This window comes from Phascolarctos cinereus, unplaced genomic scaffold (genome assembly GCF_003287225.1).
Source record: "Phascolarctos cinereus isolate Bilbo 61053 unplaced genomic scaffold, phaCin_HiC Scaffold_5;HRSCAF=322, whole genome shotgun sequence".
Lineage (NCBI taxonomy): Eukaryota > Metazoa > Chordata > Mammalia > Diprotodontia > Phascolarctidae > Phascolarctos > Phascolarctos cinereus.
Window position 1 is genome coordinate 281,612,202 of NW_027555958.1, and position 26,559 is coordinate 281,638,760.

Consider the following 26,559-nt stretch of genomic DNA (forward strand, 5'->3'; position numbering starts at 1 on the left):
TCATAGTAGGTTTTGGGGGTTTCTTGTGTATGTTTGTTTTTTATGGTCAAGTTATTTTTATTATTGTTGTTTGCTCATTATTCCAGCTTTTTTATTAATTTTGAACTTTTTTGTTAAAGTTGGATTCTGATCATTTGGGGGTAGGGGGGTACTCTCTCAAGCTTCAGGCCTTTTCATGGTGCTGTTTTCAGACCTAGTTCTGAGTATCTACAACTTTGAGTACTTCCAAGGTGACATTATCCAGGGAAGGGTATGGCCTGAGCTCCAGTGTACCCAGGAAGGGACCCTGTTCCCCTGAATCTGCAACTGTTAGCACTCCTCTTGCCCCTAGGACTGTGACCAGCTCTCCTGCAGCTGCAATTGCTAGCTCTCCTCTTTTCCTTACAATTGAAACCGGTGCCCCTGTTCCCTTTTTACCAGCACTGGGACTTATCTCTGCTCTGGAACTGTGACCCAGAACTATTTATGAGCAACTGACTTGCCAATCAGCACTAGCTATACCTAGTGCCAGGAAACAGTTGTCTGGGATCTCTTTCTGACCGATTGTCTAACTCCCTTACTATCTCAGTGCTGAAAACTCCTGAAGCTGCTGCCACTATCACAGACACCTCCAAAACCAGCCACTGGTGCTGCAACCATACGCTTTGGGCAGATCCACACTTGGCATCACAGACCTGTCCTGACAACTTCCTAAATAGTGTTTGGCTGGAAAAATATGTTTTAGTCTGACCTTTTGTTTGACATTGCTGCTTGAAAATTTGATGTGAAAAGTTTTTTTAAAGCTGCTTGGGAAGGAGGAATGTTGATAGAGTTCCGGTGATTGTACCCTGTCAACTTGGCTCTAACATGATGATAACAAGAAAAGTTCAGAAAATTATTGAAGAAATTTAGATAATTAACACCTCTATCAAAGTGTTAGTATACAAAGTTTAAAACATACTAATAAAATCTAGGAAGAAATAACAATTAAACATTCTACACACACACACACAAACACACATTGATATGTCATACATATGTAAGAGATAATTAGTCTTTCACAGTCCTAATCACAGGAACATGGTATTACATTAACTCTCAAAACGGACCTACCCCAGATAATCCCTTTACGAGGCACAAATTTATTGCCTTGAATGAATCTGAAAGGAAGGAACCTGATAACATGAAGAATGAAGAGGCTACATCTCTGACCTTTAAAAGGGAGTTTACTGAGTCCAGGAGAAAGACTCAAAAAGGAATGACATTCCTGGTGAGATGTACAGAAAGTGAAAATGTAACCTGAAGAAGCCCTATACAGAGAGCAGAGTGAAAGCACTGATATATACAACCACCACAAGGAAAGGAATCAGAACTTTATTTACGATTATTTACTAAAACAAAAAGTATTTCTGTATCACTTCACATAGGTCTCTTTGATCTCTTTATAACATATACCTAGTCAGCACTGGATATACAAACACACACACACACACACACACACACACACACACACACACACACAGAGACAGTCCCTGTCCTCAGGACTGTTGTTCAGTTGTTTTAGTAGTATCCAACTCTTAGTGATCCCATTTGAGATTTTCTTAACAAAGATACTGGAGTGGTTTACCATTACCCTATCCGGGTCATTTTACATATGAGATAACTGAGGCAAATGATGTTCAGTGACTTGCCCAGAGTTACGCAGTAAGGGTTGTTGGAGGCCAGGGTTTTACTTAGGAAGAGGAGTCTTCCTGACTTCAGACCACTGCACCACCTAGCTGCCCTACAATCTAATAGGGGAAGAAAAATCACAAAAGGAAGAAGTAAACTGGAGGGGATGAGTGAAAGGTACCTGATAAGGTGGCATGATGGAGAAGTCAGTCAGAGAAGTTCCAAAATAGTGCAGCCATGTAAGAAATGAAATGTCTGAGCTGAGGTCTCTCCTTAAGTGGAAGTTTGGAGTTGACAGCCTCAGCCTCCTATCAGAAAGGTAGAGTGGAATAATGAGGACAGTACCAAGTCTGAGGAGATTTGATAGGATGGTGGTATCAACTCCATAATGTGCTTGCCAGGGCATGATGAAAGAGTGAATCAGGGAATTCCCAAAGTAGTGCAGCCAGATGAGAAATAACAATATGTCTGAGCTGAGGTCTCTCCCTAAATGGAGATTTGGAATTCCTAATATTCCTAACAAAGTTCCAAAACAACTGGTTTAGAGTACCTAACACTATTGCTGCTGGGTCAAAGGGCACACCAATCCTAGAACCTCAAAGTTGTTTTAGTTTGAATTTCTCCTACTCCTAGTGATTTGGAAGATGTTTTTATATGATTGTTTATAGCTTAAATTTCTTCTTTTGAAAACTGTGCATGTATATCTTTTGACCATTTGCCTTTTAGGGTAATGTTTCTTCTCATAATGATTACATCAATTCCATACATACCTCAGATATCAGGATTGAATCAGATGCATTTTCTGAAATGATTTTTTTTCCAATAATTATTTTGATTCTAATTACAAATGTATGATTTCTAAAGCCTTTAATTTTTTATCTAAAGTGTTCATTTTATAGTCTGTGATCACCTGTATTTTCCTTCCCTTGTGGTCCCTGCCTCATAAAAAAGACATACTGTATACATTATCAAATATAAGCTCTGTAGCATTCAGTCTGGAAAGTAAGAAATTGGATAATGATGATAATGACAATAATAAAATTATTCATGTTTATACATACTTCATGATATATTATGTTATATATTTATATATCCATTTAATATATTTAATATATAATATATTTAAATATATAAAATAAGTTATGTATAAATATATATGTAAATATTATATATTACATATTTATACATAATTTATAATTATATTTATTATCATCATCATTATCATCATCGCTTGTGTAGCACTATGTGCCAGGATCTTTAAAAAAATATATATTACTTCATTTGAGCCTCACAACACTGAGAGGTAAGTGTACTGTTATTGTCATTTTAAGGATGAAAAAAATAAAAACTGAGGCAAACAGAGGTTAAATGACTTGCTTTAGGTCACACAGCTAGCAAGTATCTAAGGCTGCATTTGAACTCATGTCTTCCTACCTGGAGGGAGGGTACTCCATCCACTTTACCACCTAGTTAACTTCAGTCAGCTAATAAAGGAAGTATTGATAAAAGACATATTTTGAAAAATGTGCCTCCTAGAGTAGCTCCAGTGAGAAAGAAATTCTCAGATTTGGTTTCTGGAAAAATAATTGTTCAACAACAGTAAGGAAAATTCAACTCACCAGAATGATGTCAGTGACGATCTGTGGATTGTAATATGGTGATGTGTCTAGTATTATCTTGCCAGATGGTGGTAGAGATGAAGAACTTCCAGGCTAGTTTAAGTTCCATTTAATTCATCACCATTAGATAAATGAGAAACAGGAAGATCCAAGATGAGTATCTTATAATCATAATATACAAGAAGCTGCAATGTCACCCAAATCTTCATATCCCTTTGCTTGCCTGAGTATTTAGGAGTACAAAGATAATATAGAAAACTCTCTTTGAGGGGTTGTAACTATTATTAACTTTATCTATAACCTAACTCTCAGATTAGCATTCACTACTGTGGATTAAACCAGTGCCAGTGTGTCCATAATAGGTTTGGAAAAATTGATCCACTTAGTCCATCAGTAAAAGATTAGTAAGAAACTTTGTATTTCACTTGATTATGTGTAGACATGAATCATCTGGCAAGAAGGATTAAATAAGTGGCCTTTCTAGATAAGTGTCTAAAAGTGAATAGATGACTTCAGTTTCTTTTCTTGCCTACAGGACTACTGTAGGTGACTGTGGTAGTAAAATGAGCAGTAACAGTAATAATAATTTGTGTAGATTGTCATGACTCACTCAGAGTCATGCAAAATAATTCAAGCACCTAGGGGCAGACAGAACTAACTGCATGTAGGTGAAAGAGACATTGGAACACAAGGTCCCATTAGAGGAAGAGATCTGGGAAGCTATGAGACTGCTATTGGCAAATCTGCCCTCAGGGGTGGGTGTAGAGAAGGACTGTTCTCCAAAGGGAATCATTTGTGGTACAGCCAGAAATAGATCATTTTATAGCTTATTAGTTTAACCATTGATTCCTTTAATTCTAAGTTCAGTTATCCCTCTGTTTTGGAGGTACTCAAGTGCTATGATCATCTTCTCAATTTTGCTATTCTGGACTAAAACTCTCATTGCCCCATCATAATTATGGTTCTGGATTTGTCTACAGGGACATCAAAGGGTCATACTGAGAAGAAAGTAATCAGAAGCTTTTATGCACACAAGCAGAGCCTTATTCAATTGAGAATAGGATGAGAGAATTGAAGTAAAATCATACTACTCAAACAACATTAAAATCTGGGTTGATGAAACCCCTCCCCCCCAAAAAAAAAGGAAAGAAAAGAATCATAGCAAAACTCTTGCCTTTACAATGCTTGGGAGTTCGTATTCTTTTGTTTGTTTGTTTGGCTTGGCTTTTTATTGGATAGTGAGTACATACTAAATGAACCACAGTTTGGGGCTAAAAATGCCCTCTGAGCCAAGGAAAGTACATCTAGACAGCGAAAACCAATATTCATCCTTAGCCTAGACAAGAGATAATATTGAGAAAGTACTTCACTTATTAGGTAGAATTCTTGCCTCAGAAGCAGATGCCCTAGGGAGAAGTAAGTAATGTGCCATTTCTTTACATAAATAAATTAAAAACAGTTTTTACTTAGGTTGATGAATTGAACCTGTATGAAAATTAAGACAAAATGTTAACTAGGTACATATGTTCCTATATATTTTGGATCCTGAAATGGATGAATCAGCAGACACTTGAATACCAGTTTGAAGCAGCTGTATATTTATTGACATAGTTTAATTATATACTACTTTAAGCAACATCAAATGTAGATATTATATTTTTTAGACCAGTCATCACTATACTGATTCCAATGAAAAGTGTTTAATGAGGCAAGATATGTTGAATGTATTGTAGGTTATCCCTTCAAGAAATATAAGAATTTAACTATTGTTTTTGGCTTTTTTCCCAATACTTGATGGAAAGTCTGCTAAGATATTTACAAGAAATTTAGCAATCTTTTCCCTTTTCTCCCCACATGTAATCTCCCTCTACCACCATCCACCCAATCAGATAGAAAATTTAGCCAACAAAGAAAGGAGATGTTGGCATTGAGATTGATTTCATTTAAACTTCTTAATTATTTTATTCTGAAAAAAACTCAGTGGTGTGTATTTATGGGAAAAGACAACATGATTGATTTAGGCTAGTGCAGACATACTGGAATTTTTAAAATATTTTATTAGCACTATTTCAATATAATTCAATTTTTTTAATTACAAAGGATTACACCTATGAATTTTATTTCATAAATTTAAATCAGTATTATAAGAAGGGGTCCATAGGCTTCACCGAGCTTCAAAAGGAATATAAAACACAGAAAAGTTTAAGAACTGCTAGTTTAGAGGGAATTTGAGTTTTAAGAGGCCATGAATGAATTAAATAACATTTTATAATATATTTGTTTTAATTTTGAGTTCCAAATTCTCTCCCTCCATCTAGGTGCTTCCCCATCCATTGAGCAGGCAAGAAATATATCAGCCCATTATCAATTTTAAGTCATGCAAAACATATTTACATATTGGTCATGTTGCAAAAAGCAAAAACAAAAACAAGAAAATAAGGTGAAAAATAATTTGCCTCAATCTGCATTCAGAGTTCATTAATTCTCTCTGGAGTTAGAAAGCATTTTTCATAAGTAGTCATTTGGAATTTTTATGGATTATTGTATTGATTAGAGTAGCTGAGACTTTCAGAGTTGATCATCATTACAGTATTGCTGTTACTATGCCCAATGTTCTCCTGGCTCTGCTCTCTTCACATTACATCAATTCACGTAAGACTTTCCAGATTTTTCTGAAATCATTCCTCTCGTCATTTCTTATAATATATAGCATTCTATTACAATCATACACCAAAACTTATTAGCATTCCTTCAATTGATGGGCATCTACTCAATTTCAAATTCTTTGCCACTGTAAAAAGAGCTGATAAAAATATGTGTATATGCATGTCATTCTCCCCCCCCCTTTTTTTTCGTTGCTCTACAAACTTAGTAGTGGTATTGTTGTATCAAAGAGTATGTACAGTTTCTTTGCCTTTTGAGCATAGTTGAAATTTCTTCTCCAGAATGATTGGACCACTTCATAACTCCAATAATGCATTATACATTTCAACATGTCCTTTAACATTTGCCTTTTACCTTTTCTGTCATGTTAATCAATCTTATAGGTTGTGAGGTGGTACCTCAGAATTGGTTGAATTTGTATTTCTCTAATTATTAGGATTTAGAGCATTTTGTATATCTAATGATATCTTTGATTTTTTCTTCTGAAAACTGCCTTTTTGTATTTTTAACAATTTATCAATTGGTAAATTGCTCTTTTTTCCCCCCGCAAAGTTGGCTCAGTTTCCTGCATATTTGAGAAAGGAAGCCTTCATCAGAGAAACTGGCTATATTTTTCTCCAATTTCTTGCTTTCCTTCTAATTTTGTGTGCATTGGTCTTTCTTATGCTAAAAAAACTTTTTAAATTGTATTTAATCAAAAATATATATATATATATATATATATATATATATATATATATATATATATATATATATATATATATGTCATATTATCCTCTCTACCTTTTATTTGATAATAAATTCTTCCTTTATCCATGGATCTGACAGGTACATTTTTGCATGCTCCACAAATTGGCTTACGATTTTGCTCTTTATGTCTAACTCATGTACCAATTTAAAATTTATATTGGTGTATGATATAAGATGTTGGTCTATGCCTAGTTTCTGCCACACTGTTTTCCAGTTTTCCCAGCAATTTTTGCTGAAGAGTGAATTCTTTATTTAGATTTATCAAATACAAGATTACTATGATAATTTACTTCTGTATATTGTATAACTAATTTATACCACTTATCAAGCATTCTATATCTTATCCAGTACCATGTTGTTTTAATGATTACCACCTTATAACACTGTTTGAAATCTGGTACTGATAAACCACATTTCATCACTTCTTTTTTCCCTATCAGTTCCGTTCTTGGCCTTTTGTCCTTCCACATGAATTTTTTTTTTCCTAGCACCAAAATAATATCAATAAGAGTAAGAATAACAACTACAACAACAACAGCAGCTGCAACAGCAACAATAATAATAATAATTCTTTGGTAGTTGGATCATTATGGCACTGAATAAATAAATTAATGTAGGTGGAATTGTATTTTTATTACATTATCTGGGTCTAACCATAAGCGATTAATATCTGAATGGTTTCTTTCTGGGTGCTTATAATATTTTCTCCTTGACCGGGGAGCTATGGAATTTGGCTTTAATATTCCTGGGTGATTTTGTTTTGGGATCTCTTTGAAAAGGTTGTCAATTTTTTTTGTTTGTTTCTTTTTGTTTTGTTTTGCTTTGTTTGCTTGTTTTGGTTTTTCAATTTCATTCTCTAAGATATCTGGGCAGTTTTCCTTTATAATATCTTGATATACATGTCTAGGCTTTTTAAAAATTATTATTATTTTCATGGCTTTCAGATGGTCCAATAATTCTTAAAATATCTGTCTTTGATCTACTTGATAGGTCAGTTGCCTTTTTATGAGATATTTCACCATTTCTTCTATTTTTAGTCTTTTGATTTTTCTATTATTTTTGATGGCTAATGGAGTTATTAGCTTGCAAATTATTAGCTTTCTTCAGTGAGATATTGTACCTGTTATCTATTTGATCAATTCTGCTTTTTAAAGAGCTTTTTTAATGAGTGAAAGTTTGTACTTTTTATATTATTTCACCAATTGGGCTTTTAAAGGAGCTCTTTTTTTTTAACCTCTTTTATCAGTTGGCCAATTATGTATCTTAAAGTTTTATTTTCTCTACTCTATTTTTACCAAGCTGTTAATTTTCTTTTCATCATTTTTCTTCCATCACTCTCATTTCTTTCTCTGATTTTTTTTCCCTCTATGACTCTTATTTGATTTTTTAAATAATTTTTACTCTTAGGGGTGGAGCCAAGATAGCAGAGTAAAAGCAGTGACTTGCTTGAGCTCTCCCCTAAACCCCTCCAAATACCCATAAAAAAAGACTCCAAACAAATTCTAAAGCAGAAGAACACACAAAAAGACAGAGTGAAACAAATTTCCAGCCCAAGACAAACTGGATAGTTGATCAGAAAGGTATATTGCGCTGAGTGGGTAGAGGAGTGCAGTGCGGCATGGGTGTGCAGGCCAAGCAAACCTGGAGCAGGCCTCAGAGTACTGAATCACGGGCAGGTGTGGCTGTTTCCAGAATTCTTAACCCACAAACACCAAAGACAACTTAGAATTTCAGTGAGAGAAGTCTGTTTCTGCTGTGAGAGAAAGAAGGAAAGTGGTTTTAGCTCCAGTCCCCAAGTTCGCCCCAGGGTGGTGGCAGCCTCATGAGTTTTCAGCCGACAGACCGAGGGAGATGGCTGATCAGAGTGGGATTGCAGGGATCTCTCGGCCAGTGCTGAGGCAGGAATCTCTTGCTTTGCCCATGCTTGGATCTGGGGCACAGTTCTGAGGGGTGGTTCTGGGGTGAGGAGAAGCACTGGTGTGGTGAGCTTTTAGTGGCTGTGGAGAGAAAACCCTCCTCACAGTTCCAAGACAGAAAAGAATGCTTGTGGTCACTAATAGACCAGAGCCCAGGCCAGGAAAATAGTATACACCTCTCCCTTGATCATACCACTTTGGAAGAACTGAAAATTTACAGGTCCCTAGAAGTATCTCTGCAAACAGCTATACAAACCCCTGAAGGTTTGGACAGTACATTCTCCACAAAAAGTTTATAACTCAAGTAATTGGCTGGGATCATGACCAAACCTTGCAAAAAGAGTCAGACCGTAGAATCTGTTTTTGGTAGCAAAGCAGATCAAAACATATAACTAGATGACAACAAAGTCAAAGCTCTTGCATCCAAAGCCTCCGAGAAAAATATGAATCAGCCTCAGGCACTGGAAGAGCTCAGAAAGGATTTTGAGAAGCAAATAAGAGAAGTAGAGGAAAAACTGGGAAGAAAGATGAGAGTGATGCAAGAAATCATGAAAAACAAGTCAACAGTTTGCTAAAGGAAACCCAAAAAAAATACTGAAGAAAATAATACCTTAAAACATAGCCCAACTAAAACGGCAAAAGATGTCCAAAAAGCCAATGAGGAGAAGAATGCTCTAAAAACCAAAATTGGCCAAATGGAAAAGAAAGTCCAAAAGTTTATTGAAGAAAATACTTCCTTAAAAATTAGAATAGAGCAATTGGAAGCTAATGACTTTATGAGAAATCAAGACACTGTAAAACAAATCCAAAAGAATGAAAAATTAGAAAACAGTGTGAAATATCTCATTGATCTGGAAAACAGATCCAGGAGAGAGAATTTAAAAATGATTGGACTATCTGAAAGCCACAATTAGAAAAGGAGCCTAGACATCATCTTTCAAGAAATTATCAAGGAAAATGGCCCTGATATTTTAGAACCACAGGGCAAAATAGAAATTGAAAGAATCCACCAATCTCTTCCTGAAAGAGATCCCCAAAGGAAAACTCCTAGGAATATTGTGTAGCCAAATTCCAGAGTTCCCAAGTAAAAGAGAAAATATTGCAAGCAGCCAGAAAGAAACAATTCAAGTATTGTCAAAATCAGGATAACACAAGATTTAGTAGCTTCTACATTAAGGGACCATGAGGCATGGAATATAATATTCTGGAGGGCAAAGGAGATAGGATTACAACCAAGAATCATCTACCCAGCAAAACTGAATATAATCCTTCAGGAGAAAAAAAAATGGTCATTCAGTGAAATAGAGGACTTTTAAGCATTCTTGATGCAAAGACCAGAGCTGAATAGAAAATTTGACTTTCAAATACAAGACTCAAGTGAAACATGAAGAAGTAAATAGTAAAGAGAAATCATAAGAGACTTATTGAGGTTGAACTGTTTATATTCCTGCATGGAAAGATGATATTTGTAACTCATGAGACCTTTGTCAGTATTAGGGTAGTTGGAGGGAAAAAAGTATATGTATGCATATATAGATAGATAGAGGGCACAGGGTGAGTTGAAGATGAAGGGGGTGATATCTGGAGAATAAAATTAATTGGTGAGAGGGAATTATACTGGGAGGGGAAAGGGAGAGGTAGAACTGGGCAAATTATCTCACAAAAAAAAAACAGAAAAGAAAAGGCTCTTACAGCAGAGGGGAAATGGAGAAAGGTGAAAAGGATTTGGCTTAAGGAGGTAATAACATACACACTCAATTGGGTATGGAAATCTATATTACCCTACAGGAAAATAGTGGGGGAAGGGGACAAGAGAGCAGGGAGATGATAGAGGGGAGGGCAGATTGGGAGAGAAGGTAATCAGAAGCAAACACTTCTGAGGAGGAAAAGGGTCAAAAGAAAGAATTGAATAAATGGGGGGTGGAATAGGATTAAGGGAAATAGAGTTAGTTTTTCACAACATGACTACTATGTTTTGCATAACTGCACATGTATAATCCACATTGAGTTTCAATGAGGATGGGTGGGGAGGGAGGAAGGGAGAAAATTTGGAATCCAAAGTTTTAAAAACACATGTCAAAAAAATGTTTTTGCATGCAACTGGGAAATAAGAAATATAGGAAATGGGATACAGAAATCTATCCTGCCCTACAGGAAAATAGAAAGAGAAAGGGATAAGAGAAGGGGGTAGATACGGAAGGGAGGGCAGACTAGTGGAAGGGGTATTCAGAATGCATACTATCTAGGGGTGGAGAGAGGGGAGAGACGGGGTGAAAATTTGGAACTCAAAATCATGTGGAAATGAATGTTGAAAACTAAAAATAAATAAAATCTGATCAAAAAATAAATTTTACTCTTAGGTCTTCAAATAATATTTATTCATCTTCATTGGAATTTTCATTTTTCTTTGAGGCTTTGCTTGTACCTGTTTTTGCATCACTGTCTTTTGAGTTTATGTTTTGATCTTCCCTGTCACCATAATACCTTTTGATATTCAGGTTCTTTTTTTTTTTCTTGTTTGCTTATTTTTCTAGTCTATTTTTTTTTTACTTTAAACTTTATGTTAAAGTTTTGCTCTGCTCATCTGGGAGGAGGGCTGGCACTCTCCTTAACTTCAGGCTAAAACTACTGTCTTCATAGCTTGTTCTGGGGTTTGCAAGCTTTCATTGCCTCCACTCTTGTGTGACCCATGGAGATATGTGGTCACTGCTCTCCTGGTCTGTGCTCTGATTCTTACCCAGGAAGGATATCTACTCCCTTATAACTACAAGAACTAACATTCATCACTGCCCTAGAACTGAGACCTGAAATTGGGTATGGGCAATGGAGTTGCCAAACAATGCCTATTCTGTGGCCAGTGCTACCATAGAGATCCTCAGTAATAAATTTCTGACCAGTTAATCAATCCTTTTACAATCTCTAGATGGTGAGAGAATGAAAAACTGCTTATCCTGCTGTCATGGCTCTGTCCAATGCCCACAATTAGTGTTGCTGCCATATGTACTCCTGGCCAGCCCCTGTAACAACAGACCTCTGCTTCTGACCTCTTAAATTATCTTAGCCTGAAAAAAAAGTCTCATTCTGACTTTTTGTTGGCTATATCATCCCAAATTTAGATTTTATATGTTACTTTAAAGTTGTTAAGAGTAGAATGTTGGGGGAGTTTGGCTGATGTACTTACTCCACCATTTTGGCTTGACTTCCAAATCAGATGAATTCTGATAAAATATAATGACCAATCTACAAGCTGGATATCAGCTAATGAAATACTCTCTCTTCATAAAAAAGTAAAGGAGTATGCATACAGAAAGTGGCATAAACTTTAGAAGTATATGTACATACATACATCCATACATATGTTTACACATAAATGTATAACTGTCTATATATGTATAGTTACACAATACATATATAGACATCCATACAGATGTTTATGCACACCTGTACTGCATGGTTATTTCCTGATATTAATTGTCTTTCAAATAAATTTCAATTGGAATAAGCCAAACATAGATGAAAGACAAATCACAGCATAAACAGCAAAAACTATTACATGTAAACACACATGTGTATGTGTTTTTAATAGTCCCTCCATCCTCTCTCCCCCAATCCATATTGGCAGTAGAAGATTATGCACACAGAGTTGGGGGTAATTGTGTAGGCATCTGTCTTCCTAACATTATAACATGAGTCCCCACCAGTGAACTTATCCTTAATAATCACCCAGTGGACTCAGTTCTTAGTAAAGTTGTTTACTTAAATGGCATAATAAAAACAATAATTACAAAGCTCCCCCCTCACCTCCACAAAAATGAAACAAACAAAAAACCCAAGGTATACTCTCTCTCAAAAATACACAGACTCATATGGTAGGGGTAGGGGAGGTAGGGGTGCCATCTTAGAGTACCTTGGTAGTAAGACACACATGCTGGAAAACACATTTGGTCGAGGCAATTCACAGCTCTAGAATTTCTTGACCTTGCTATACTTTCTATAAAGTTTTCAATGGAGTGTTTTTATTGGTGATAGATGAATAACTTTGCTGCTTAATTGGGTTGGCTCCCTACAAGGCACAATGTCTCAGCTAGATGAGTCAGTTCACTTCTAGGCTAAATCAAGTGGATTACATTGATGTGAAGTTGGCTATTCATCAAATGCAAGTTTGGCATGTCTTAACCCTGTTATTATGCTTCCGTACTTGCTTGTGCAGACTATGTTATCACTGAGCTTCTACTGCCCAGGGTGGGCGTGGAAGATCACCCAGCTGTTAGATTCCTCACAAAGTGCAGAATTTCTGCCAGTTGGTTTAATCTGCCGAACTACCTAGCTTTGCTTTCCAATGGGATGCTCCATTTTTTTAATCTCTTCAGTCACTGACTAATTTGAATGTTACTGTGATGTTTTCAATTGCAATATTATATTGTTTTTTCATCAAGGGCAATAATATTTAACTTACGCTTTGCAGAAAACACTTCACTTTAGCTCCTTCAGAGCCTCAGTTCTAAGGCTTATTACTTTCAGGCAAGAGGTAAGATAGGTCTATCCTCTCCTCTTCAACCATTCTTCCTGGTTAATAAAATCACTTCCTTCAATGAAGGACTCAATCTTTACTCATGGTGACTAGGCTAGTTATGGTTCCAGTTTAGCCATGTGAAGATAAGTGGGGAGGCAAGGATAGAAAGCAAGGACAGAGGTATTGAAAATATCTCTGCCTTAGAACAAATTCATTGTTTCACTGGCATTGACCTATGGAAATGATTTACTCAAGGCTCAGAACTTTTCAAAGGTATGGAATGTTTCCTTTGCCTGTCAAAGCTGTGTATGTATGTACGTATGTATGTATGTATGTATGTATGTATGTATGTAAGTATGTATGTATGTCTATCTGATGTCTATCTATATATGATGGATGGAGGCATATATATATATATATATACACACACATATACATATAGATGTCTCTATCAATAGATAAATACATAATGTTTTTAAAGGAAAAAATGTTTCTTTTCTCCTTAGTTTCATAATGCCTACACATCTAGATGCAAAAGGACTATGACTAGACTATGTTTTGTCTACTTATGCCAAACAGGGATATAGGGTAATATCTTAATATCTGTCTGAATCATTCATTTTCCATTAAGATCTTTTAGTACCATATAGACATATCCTAAGAATTGAGACAGAGGGAAGTTTGACATAGGAAGATTGAGTTATATTGGCTTAGTTTAGAGGGGAACTTGCTTGTTGTCTGCCAGAAAAATATCTGGATTTATCTGGTTCTGTTATTACCACATTTTTTTAGGAGCACATAATTTAAAACAAAATTGTGGGCTTACCTCCCACCATAATGTTCTGGGACTGCTTTAATAAGTCAGTGTTCAAAGTATTCTTATCCCTACCAATTGGGCAAACTTCTTGTTCGAGTTCTGTCCAGAACAAAAAGATTTTCATTTGGTGAACACTGATCCTTGATTTGGCACAAGTAAATAGATCAAGATGTGTTCAAACTCAGAGCGCCATAATCTGTAAGCAGCAAGGCTTAACCTGACAAAATAATGGCTATGGAAAAACAACTTATAAATCACACTCACCACTGAAATCAGAGACTTATTTCCTAACTGAGTTGTAATCTAAACTTGGAAACAATACAAGGTATTGTTAATAGAGTTTTATCATTATTTTCTTGGGCCTGCTCTTGTCCTATTGCTATAGAGTGTGGACCACATCAACACCTAAAGTATGTTGTTATTAATCTGTTCCATACTCTAAGTATCTTAAAGACTATATTGTATTTCAGTAAATGTGAACCTTTGACTTTCCAGAAATGCATGTTCTGTTCATGGGCTTTAATCTGTGTTTCAACTCCACTGGTGACATGGCTTACTTGGATAATGGGGTATTGGGAAAACAGAGAAAAGAAAATGTCACATGAAAGGAGGAGAATAATCACTGAAAGGCGTCTCACATCCTGTGGATGTGTTTCCTTCTACTAAGTGTGATTTGATCTCCTGAGAGGAAAAGCATGAGATAAATGCAAAATAATAGTAGTGATCAGAGGGATCACTTACATTAGTAACATGGCATTTTTTTATGCTGAATTAATTGGTGGGTTCCTGTGCTACTTGAACTACTATTGTGATATTCTGTTGAATCCTACCGTATCCTTCCATGGTCATTTAGCTCACAAACAGATATTGTGATAAGCTGAAGCTGGGCCAGTTTAAAACAAAACAAAATAAAACAAACAAAAAACAAACAAAAAAACAACCTGTTGGAGAAACCTGCTACTTCAGAGGAGTGGAGATAAAAACTGATGTTTATTGAGGATTTAAAGTTCTGCTAGGAAGTTTACATAGATTTTGTCACTTGAGCCTCACAGCTATCTATGTTTTGCAGATGAAGAAACTGAGTATTAGAGAGATAAAGTGATTTTCCCATTACTAAAAAGATGGTATCAGAGGTGAGATTTGAACTTAGGTCCTGACTCTGGGTGCAGTATTTTATCAACAACATTATTCATTCATTCATTTTTTCACTCATTCATGAATTCATTCATCTATTCATATAACAAGCAGTTGTTAAATACCTACTTTGTGTTGACTACTTTTGGAAGAAAGACAAACACGAAATAAAATAATCCTTGAAGGAACTTAAATTCTACTGGGGGACATAGGAATCGATAAGTGAATACAGAATACATGCAATTTGGGAGGAGGCCCTGACTACTGGGAGAGTCAAGAAAGGTTTTATGTAGGAGGTGGTACTTCAGCTGAACCTTGAATGAAGTTAGTGATTCTAATAGGTAGATATCAGGATAGAAACATAGTATTTTAAGCTGAAAAGAGGATGTTAGAACCCCAAACCACCATTTTACAAGGGGGGGAAATGAGAATGAACATGAGGAAAGTGTATGTGCTCTAAAAGAGATTGCTTCCTAGTTTCCTGTTAATAGCAATACAAGTGAATAAGGATCAGGTAAATGTAAAAATGAGTATAGTTTTATGCCAGCGATAGAGATAGAGGTATTCAGTACATCTACATATAACCAAACTCACTAAACATATTGGTATGAGACTCTTGTTATTGGTGGAAATCAATGGTTTGTGTCTGTGTGAAGAGTGGGACAGACTTAATAAGAGAGGAGAGAAAAGAGCCCTTAAGTTTTCTTTACCTTTGGACCTGCTTCAAGTTTCCTTAGACTCTGCACTTGCTTCAGATATTTCTGACTTCCAACTTTGACACAAAAGATGGACAAGGTCAATGCCTCATCAAGTTGCTAGAGGAAAAAATTCTAGGACAATCTAACATGAGATGAACTGGCAGTCTCTGTCATATCTCTATATCCAGCTTACTGTGATAGACACTTTAGTGAAATTCTCCTCAGGTGAGGGCTAGGACTCTATCTTGGTTGAGATGAGTTTACTCTCTTGCAATGGGAACACTCCTTCACTGTTTGGTATATATTCTCCCATATATGCTTTCTCAGATTTCAGGAAGAAGAAGAGAACTTAATAAATGTCAATCTATGGCTTTTAATATATTTTTATTAAATTAGAATGTGAATTCTATTGCCTGAGAGAGTTAGATTATTTGATGTACTGAAAGAGGTGTGATATATCTAGAATGAAGCATTCCAAATATTCTGCATCTTCATCTAATTCTGAAATGAAAGGTTATGTTTCCAAAATGACTATTTACTATTTATGAAGTTCAGAAGAAGGGGATAATACTTCAAGGGTTATAAGGGAGATCTTAGGGCATATAGAAATGCTACATATCATCTCAGTTGTCTGAAGCATTGAGATAAAACATGCTCAACAATTTTATTATTTTTTTATTTGATTATTCCTTGGAAGCATGGATTCTTACATTTTATATTTGTATCCCCATCAACTATCAAAGTTCCTTACACATAGTAGGCACTCAATAAATGTTTGTTGGATTGGATTGAATGTGGTTAAATCAAGGTTTTCAATATAACTCTTATATACTATACCCAGAGTATTTCACTAATATACTAAGTACTAACATTATATGTGTGTATACATACATACACATATATGTGTGTGTGTATATATATATACATATACATATACATATACATATACATATATATACATTACATATATACATATATACACATGTATGTGTGTGTATCATCCTTTCCAGGATTACCCCCCTCCACCTACCCAGCACATACACACACATACACACACACACACACACACACACACACACACACACACGCTAAGCTGTCTCCCACAGAGACGACTTCTACCTGAGGATCAAAATAATATATGAGTCTGAACTTCTAAGATTATTGCCCATGAGCCTCAACTGGGCAACTTTAATGCCCAGACTTTAGGTAAAATCAGGAGAACTAGAGATTTTAATGTAAAAGAAGGCAAATTACTGAGGTGTGGCATGATGAAACCTATGACTGAACAATGGATCTGGATGGCTATACTTATTCAAAAGAAATAAGGTAGATAAAAGGTGGCAATGCTTTCATTGCATATTAGAATGTATATCTTGTGAGGAAATCCAGGAAAAAGAGATGGAAATTCTTAGAGCCATTTGGGTGAAGATCAAAAAAGGAAAAAACCAAAGGATTATACTAGAGCTCACTGGGACAGAATGGGGACAGAGATGAGAAGTTTTGTTTGTTTGTTTTTAGGCAGTTGGGGTTAAGTGACTTGCCCAGGGTCACACAGCTAGTAAGTGTTAGATGTTTGGTCTGAGACCAGATTTGAACTCAGGTCCTCCTGACTTCAGGGCCAGTGCTCTATCCACTGCGCCACCTAGCTGCCCCTACTGCTTGTTTGTTTTTAATAGATACAAGTCTGGCACATAGAAAGGATAAGTAGTGATTGGAAACTTTAATAGAGAGGTATCAGATGAAACATTCTCTCTGAGAAAAGCAGAACAACTAAAAACTTAAGGGATAAATTCATCCTTCATGAGGTAGAGAAACCAGTAAGAGGAATTCCTACTTTGGATTTTATTCTTATCGACATGGTTTAACTGTTTGCTGGAGTGGAAATTATGGTAACCTGAGGAGAAAGTGGGCACAACGTTCAAGAGTTGGATTTAGAAGAAGGTGCCTGGTCATAGTCTGATGCATAATCATAGGTTCTAGGATAACAGATTTCAGTTTTCAGAGAAAAGTAGAATCTTATGGAGTAGAAAGCTTGCAGGGAAGATGACCTAGGAAGAATGGAGAATACTCAGGAAGAATATGATATAAATCAAAGAGAAACAATTTCAATGAAGGGGAAAAACTGATATTAATGTGGATGCACAGGGGACTCCCCAACTAGTTTAGACTTTAAAAATGAGCTGCCTCCAGAAGAAGAAAAAAAAAGATTAAACAAAAAAGGGTGAATACAGAAGAATGGCATAGTATTTAAAAATAGTTTCAGGGCTGCTAAAACTTGCTATAGGCCAAGACAATAAAAGAAACTGATGACATCAAGAATGAGTTTTCTTAGCTACATTAGTGGATAAAAAGAGACTCAACGAAGGGGTAGAAATTTAACTTAGCATATACCACTGATATATTTTAACTAGATTTTTAGCAAAGTTTTTTATAAAGCATCTCACATTGTTCTTGTGGAGAGGCTGGGGAGGTAGAAAGGAGGCAAAAATATAATCAGATGTCTTCAGAACAGTTTATATATCTCAACTAAAGACAGTTTGTTAATTGTGGTGGTTTAATATGACAGGAGATCTGCAGTGAAGTAGTCTATGGAGGCATTCTTGGTTCTGGGCTTTGTAACATTTTTATCAATGACTTTTATATAGAAGCATATATGGCTGAGTGCTCATCAAATTCATAGATGACACAAAGACAGAAAGGATAGCTAACAGCCTGGATGACAGTCAGGATGCAAAATGATCTTAACAGTATAGAATCCTGGGCTGAATATAATAAGATGAAATTAGTAAGAGGAAGTAGACTTGGGATTTCAGGGATTATAGGGAATTCCTAGTTGAAGAAATTTCTACAAATGTAAGATGGTAACTGAGACTTATAACGTTGGCTTAGTTGTCTAGAACACTGAGAGACTTGTCCATGGTTACATAAACAGAGTGTAGCAGGCTGACTACTTGGTGGTAAGCTATAGTCTCTACCAGTCAGTCTATTAGCCAATGGATATTATTAAGTGCCTACTATATGCTAGGCGCTACGTTAATATCTGGGGGTAAAAAGAAAGTCAGAAAACAGTCACTACCTTCAAGGATCTCACAGTTTAATGGTGGAGAGGAGAAGCAAACAGCATGTACAATCAAGTTATATGATTAAAGGAAAGAAGTAATTAGAATTAAGAGGGATTAGAAAAAGCTTCCTCTAGAAGATAAGAATTTTTTTTGGAAAGATGTTTTTTCCTTTTTGGAAAGGAAACCAGGAAATCCAGGAGGTAAAGAAAAGTTGGTAAAGCATTCCAGGCATGGGGAAGAACCAGAGAAAATGCCCTAAGCAGAGAGATGGATTGTCTTATTTGAGGAATCAAATGTCATAGGATCAAACAGTACATTGGGTGGGGGTATAGAGTGTAAGGTGTAAGAAGACTAAAAAGATGAGAGGGATAGGTTATGAGGGATTATCAGAAGCCTTTCTAGTTCCCTTCCCTCAGACCTTTGCTCTGAGATGGTCCACCTTCCAGACAAGAAATTGGTGGGGGCTGGGCCTGGGAATAGCAGACCTGAAACAGGCCAATTTAGTAGGTCAGAATAAGGAGTGGAATGCAATGAAAATCTAGTTGGTCACAAATATTAAAGAAAGATAAATTTATACAACCCCCAAAAAAACATCAATAGGGATACAACATTTGTTCTGGTAGACATTTTCCCTTTTAGCTTCTGCATCCAGTTAATCAATAACACCCACTTGGAAAGACTTATTTACCCCAGGGAGTAGAAATTCTGTCAAACCTGATAAGGACCAATTTCCCATAGCCTGGGCTTTTTATGTTTCAGGCAACCAAGAAGCCAGGCCAATGATTCAATCCATAACTCCCCTTCTTCAATAAAATCCTGAACATATCTTTTGCAGTGATAAAGAAAAAAAACCTTCCTATGAAAAACAATCCCTGCTGCTGTCACAACCCACTCCTTGATTGTAAAGTCCCAAACATTTTCCTGGGGAACTTCTATCTCCCAAATGGTCTTTAGGTTGTTATTACACTATTCTGAATTTGGAGATGCCAGAAGCCTACAATACGCAATGCTAGAGGAGGAGCTTACTGCAAAGAAAGGTAAGGTAAAAATAAAATCAAACAATATAAAAGCTCTTGAAAAAGTATAGTCCATGATCAGGGGTAATATCAGGAAGAGTTCACAATGGGTTTTGTAAAGCAAAGAAATGATGTCGAACAGGAGCAGCCACAGAACATCAGAGCAGCAGCACAGTTGATGACACCTCTAAGAACCACTGATCCAGCATACATAGCAATATAGCAAAGTGATCATAAGTTTCATATGTTCACCCTCTCCCAACGTGAGTCAGTATTGACACTCGTGTCTCACCATCACTTAGTCAGTTTTCCTTGGCCCAGCAGCCACAATCTCCCCAACATTTTTAAAGGATCTTCTAGTAATTAAAATCCTTGTTCTCCCAATCTTCCAGGATAAAAGGACACATACTAATGGGTTAGGGGGAAGGTAGGTAACAGAATCACATGCTCAAAATTTTTGGAGTCTTCCAAGATAATGGACTTTAAGGCTTGGACAATTCTGTATATAGAATAGAATAAGGAAAGGCTAGAGCAGGCCAAACAGAACTATATCTAAAAGTAGTCTATGCTTATTGGGAAAATCTTTCTAGAGGTTAGATCAAAGGAACTGCCAAGCTAGAAAGCTTTCCTTCTTCCTGGGGAGAAGTCCATATATTAAAGGCACATCTTGTGGAAGGTAAGACCCCCAACTGACTATTGCCTGTGACACTGTGCACTCTGCAGAGGCTATTATACTACTCATTCTCCATGATATTCTAGAAGGCAAAGGAATCAGGCTTAGAACCAAAAATAGCCTGTGCAGCAAAGATGACTATAACCCTATAAAGGAATTTGTAGATATCTAATAAAATAGAAGACTTCCAGGAACTCCTGATACAGATAGATCAGAGATGAATAGAAAAAACAAAAAGACATTCAAACACAAGACTTGAGAGAGGCATGAAAAGCATTCATATGAATGTGAATATGTGACCTCCTGAATAGGCAATAATCTCAGTCAGAAATGGGAATCTAATGATGAAGTGAAAATCAAGAAAGGTTATCAATAGCTCTAACCAAATATGGATCAAAAATATCATGGATGTAGAATCAAGAATAAGTTAAAGAGGATTAAGGAGTTACCTGTTATTGTTAATTATCTCTGCATATCCCTCCTTTAAAAGTGAACCCACTTGTACCTACTAATTTGAGTGTGGCTTCTTGAAAGAGTCAATTTACTGACAAGCAAAAGTTGATTATGAGGCAATCATTAAAACTGGTCGTCCTTTTTCCTTGTAGATCTGTCTGAGAATGTTTGGCAATAGAAACACTTTTTTTCAAAGTTCACTTCTTTCCATGTACTCTCTAAGCTTTTAGAACTCTGATGTTATTTGCCAGCTTAAAGTAATGCTTTGCTTAAAGCTATGCTGTATTAAGTAAAAAGAGATTTCATTCTATTCCTGAAAGGCCTTGTGTTCAACTGTCTACTACTTTCTATGACTATATGGATCTGTGAGTTCAAGAATGTAGGTACTGCTACAATGATGCAAGGTCATAACTCACCCTTTCGCTACTCATCTGATTCATCTCCTGTCCATAGATTCCCATACATTCTTCACAAAGAGTACTTATAATTCTCTTGGTATTTCATGGGTATCAGTGAAATGCATGGACAATTCATCAGTTATCTCTCTCTCTCCATATAATTACCTTTATTTCCTATCAAATACCTTTGTCATTGCATCTTTTATACTACTTTTTTACATAATTCTTGGAGGGTAGCATGCTTTATCAGGAAGCCAGGTGGCCCAGTTGATAGAGAGCCAGCCCTGGAGTCAGGAGAATCTGAGTTAAAATATTACCTCAGATACTTATTAGCTGTATGACAATGGGCAAGTCACTTAACCATGTTTACCTCAGTTCCTCATTCTGTAAAATGAGCTGGAGAAGGAAATGGCAGACCACCCCTGTATCAATGTAAAGAAAACCCTTAAAAGGGTCACAGAGAATCAGACTTAGCAGAAACCATTCGATAACAATAATATGCTTCATATCACAATTTGTCATTTGGATGACATTTAACCTTAATTTTCAAAGATTGTATTATTCTATGATTCAGAGTCACATAGCATATAATTGTCAATTTAAATTAATTGTGGACTACAAAAAATAATAATGACCCTCATAAGGGAAAAGGAGATAAAGAAATCTTTATTGGGCCAGATACTCAAAACTCACTATTTGAACCATTTAAGACTGTATAAAAGGCAATGCCTATCCAAGCTTTTAACTGATTTAACTGACTTTGTGAAATTGTCTTCTGTGAAATCCACAAGCTAATGAAATTCTGTGTCAAGAAAATAAAAAAGGTCTCATTGGTCCCATTGGACCATACTCACACCAAGCATGTTCCAATGACTTCCATTAGTGGTTTAAAATTTTCCTATATCCCCTAATTTCCTTATTGGTAAAACCTTGCCAACCCTCTGATTATCTGCTGAAATAAGCCCAAGGTAATCCCAAGTTCTTCTAACTAGTGGGATGGGTTCCCAGTTCTCATTGTCACCTCTGATAATATTCTTTTCACTTATATTTCTAATCTCAGTATGTCAAAACTTTCTTTTTCTTAAAGTAACACTTCTCAGTTGAAGACCATGTTTGTTCCCTTAAGCCTATGTGTCCCAACCTCCATTAGCATTGTCCCTCACCTATTCTATTACTAAGTTGAAAGTCAACACCAAAACTTCATTCATTTGTACCCAAACTATTAATGTGCAAAAACTGTTTAATTTCATTTTCCTTATACCAATGATCCAGTTCTTCTAAAATAGCAAAAGTCAATGAATATTAGTTATTGCAAAAATCTGTACTCTCTCTGTCAACTTCCTCAGCACCTGTTCTATAATAGTCTCAATAGGGGTCCCTTATTTATCCCTTTGAGAGGGCTTTCTCTATATGGCTAAAAGAACAATAACCACAGGGTGCCAGAATCCTTAGCTGGCCATCTAATTACTCAAGGTTCCCTTTCCTACACATCACCCTTTATCCATGAGATCAGCTAGAGAGGTCATTATAAGCCAATCCTACTGACTAATGCCAAATTTTCTGGTTGAGATTTGATTCAGGCCAGTTTATTGGAATGCACTGAGACACTCACAGGTTGTCACGAGCATTATCATCACACATTTATTAAGTGCATAGGCTATGTAAGGCATTTTAGTAAACACTGTAGATACAAAGACAAATGGATGACCCTAGCTTCCAAGGACCTCACATTCTGATGGGGAGATGCTATGCATAAAAATAAGTATACATGAGATAAAAAGTTCATGAAAGTAATCTTGGATGGAAAACATAAGCAGTGGTGTGGGAGAGGGCACCAGGAAAGGCCTCTTGAAGAAGGAGATCTTGAGCTGAGGCTTGAAGGAAGATACAAATGAGAGGTGTGAAGGAAGAGCATTCTAGACATGGGGGGGCAGCCAGTGAAAAGGCATGGAATATCGTATGAGAGGAAAATCAAGAATTCTAGTACCACTGTATCTTAGAATACATTGAGAAGAGTAATGCATAAAAAGATTGGAAAGGGAGGCATGGCTCCATGTTGCAAAGGGCTCCAACAGCCAGGATTTCATATTTGATGTTGAAGGTAATTGATAGCCATTGGATATTGTGGAGTAAGTGAGTTATAATAGTCTACTCAGTCATAAAAAGGATAAAAAATATATGATACTGATTATGTTGTGGATAAGGCTTATTTGTGCCTTTACACACATTACAATGACGACATCTGATTAGAAAAATGCATTGACTCCCATACTTGCCAGAATTTTGTCAAATCTGAGATGCACCAATCCCCCATAGAATGGTCTTTTAATGCCTTACATGGCAGAGGAGTCACGTCAGTCCTCCAGCCCCAATCTCCTAAATCAGGGGTGGGGAACCTGCAGCCTCAAGGCCACACGTGGCCCTCTAGGTCCTCAAATGTGGCCCTTTGACTGAATCCAAACTTCACAGATCAAATCCCCCTAATAAAAGAATTTGTTTTGTAAAACTTGGACTCAGTCAGAAGGTCACATCCAAGGACCTAGAAAGCCACATGTGTCCTCAAGGCCACAGGTTTGCCACTCCTGTCCTAGACTAATTAAATCCCAAAGATGGTCTCTTAGCATCCTTAAAGAGAAACCAAACAGCATATAAATAACAGATACTGGGCCACGGGTTTCAAGACCTCTATTTAAATACAGGCTTCAGTGCAGAGTTTCTCACCATTTCCCACCAGTTACACTTCTTTGGAAAATTTTTTTTTTTCACTCTCTATCATGACTTCCTTCCTCAGGAAACTTATCATTGGGCAATCTCATCATGCAGCAAGATTGAATCTGCCTGGTACCTACATATCATCAATACTCTCTGCCTCTCTGATCAGACCCGGTGATGGGAGACTCCTACCAGTTACAATGTTTTTGGACCTCTTTGGAACTCCCCGTCATACCCCATGCCAAGTGCCTTCTTTCTTCTTTCCTGTCCTTCTCTGTCCCCTTTCCTTCTCCCTTCCTCACTTTTCAGCTTCCTTTTGGGTGTTGTCTTCCTCTGTTAGATTGTAAACTACTGCTTTCATTTATATTTATATTCCCAGTGCTTAATACTGCATCAGGTACTGAGTGGGGGCTGAACAAATGTTAATTAATTGACTGCTTCAACTACAAGATTTGTCCTTGTAAACTAATGACCTCAGATTTTAGCCTTCTTTTTGACAACTCTTCCTGTCACTGGGGGCTCTTGTTGAGAGACTTCACTGTAATCTATAGTGATTATCCAATGAATTTCCCAAATATTCTCCTTTACAGACTAGGATAGGGGTGTGGAATCTGCGGCCTCGAGGCCACATGTAGCCCTCTAGGTTGTGAAGTGCAGTCCTTTGATTGAATCCAAACTTCACAGAACAAACCCCCTTAATAAAAAGGACTGGACTCAATCAAAAGGCTGTATGCACCCAGGGACCTAGAAGGCCACATGAAGCCTCGAGGCTGCAGGCTCCCTAATCCCGGACTAGGTCATAATCTGGAAAAAAATGCATTTGCCCAACTATCACCAAAGAAAGAGCTCTAGAGTTCAACTTGCTCTATTTTTTTGAAAAAGCTTAAATCTCTCTGGCAGACAAATGAGTGGGTAGTAAAAAAAAGTAGAGAGGCACTTTATGCCTGGGGTGCAAATTCATTCTTTCTATTTACTGCCTGCTCACCTGCTTTCCTGGACTTTTCATATACAAATAAGCTTCTTCAAGTCTCAAATCTTTTACCAGGAGCAAGTGATACTACCTAAAGTTTAGCATTCTTTATAAGGTACAAAATTATTTATTCAAGTCTGAAAGGTGCTCACCCTTTATAAAGTACAAATGCAGTCTGAATGGGACCCTTATGTCTTATTGTTTCTCTTACTTGCCCGCCATATCCTACAAATTTGCGTAAGTGTGAAAGGGACGCACCCCTACAAATACATACACACAAATATACATATGCATACACACACACAAACACACACACACATTGCAACCTCTACAGACAATTTACAAGTCTCAAAGATCTTATTTTCATTGAGCTCTCACAGCATAGATGTTGTTAATGGAGGACCCTGTTGGTGGAACATCGTTAATCAGGCCGCAATAGACATGGAGGTGGGTGGCTGCTGATAGTTTTGGCACACTGGAGATGGTTTTGGATGTCTGCCAAGTTGTGTGTAAAATTATGAAATGTTTCAAACAATACAGTCTTTACAATGTTATAAAATACTCGGGTGGTTAGAGCAGATTGCAGACTGGCTTGTGGCCAATAAAACCTCAAGATTCCAGTCAGCTGTAACCTGGAGCTTAATGTTGTCTGGGGTGTTCAAGGTCATCTCTCCCCAATCTCCTGTGGGCCAAACCTGGTCTTTGCAAAACTGCCTCACTGAGATACTCCTTTCTAGTAGCTCCCACTTAAAAGTTCTCTGAGTCAACTTATCCCTTTCATCAGTTTGAGGGTTTCCTCTCAAAAGCCTGTTCAAAAGTACCCCCGCTCTCAGAAGAAAACAAATAGGTTATTTAACATAGAAATTAAAAGACATTCAGTACCTTTCAGCATTCACTGTCAACAATGGGAACCTATCCCCTGACTGATTTAGTTGAAGAGAATTAATGCAAAATGAAACAATCCCCCCAAAAAAAAACCCCCAAAAACTAAACAACTATTTTATCCCCAGGGGATAAAAGAAGACCTCTGGGGAAAAAAAAAAAAAGAAATAAGAAATACCTGAAAACACGTTTACATTAAAAAGGGAGAAAAAAAAACATCTTTCTGAAATGAAGCAATGATTCCCTGGGAGGCTGTGTAACTATAAGGAAAGAACAAAGGATAGGGAATTAATCGTATTAATCATGTTCTCCTCTGGCACTTAGGTCTGGATTGCATGGTTTTCATAAAGTTTAAAAAGTCATTAAACTTACAGCTGGGAGGAGCTTTAGAAATCTTCTATCTAGTCTGAGGGCTTCAGTCTATACCAGAAGAACCTGAAGCCCAGAGAGATTAACAAATTGCCTAAGGTCACACAGCTAGTGAGTATAAGATGGGATTTGAACCCAGGTCCTCTGACTCTAGAATCAATGTCCTCTTTCTTTCTTTCTTTCTTTCTTCTTTCTTTTCTTTCTTTCTTTCTTTCTTTCTTCTTTCTTTCTTTCTTTCTTTCTTTCTTTCTTATTTTGCAACA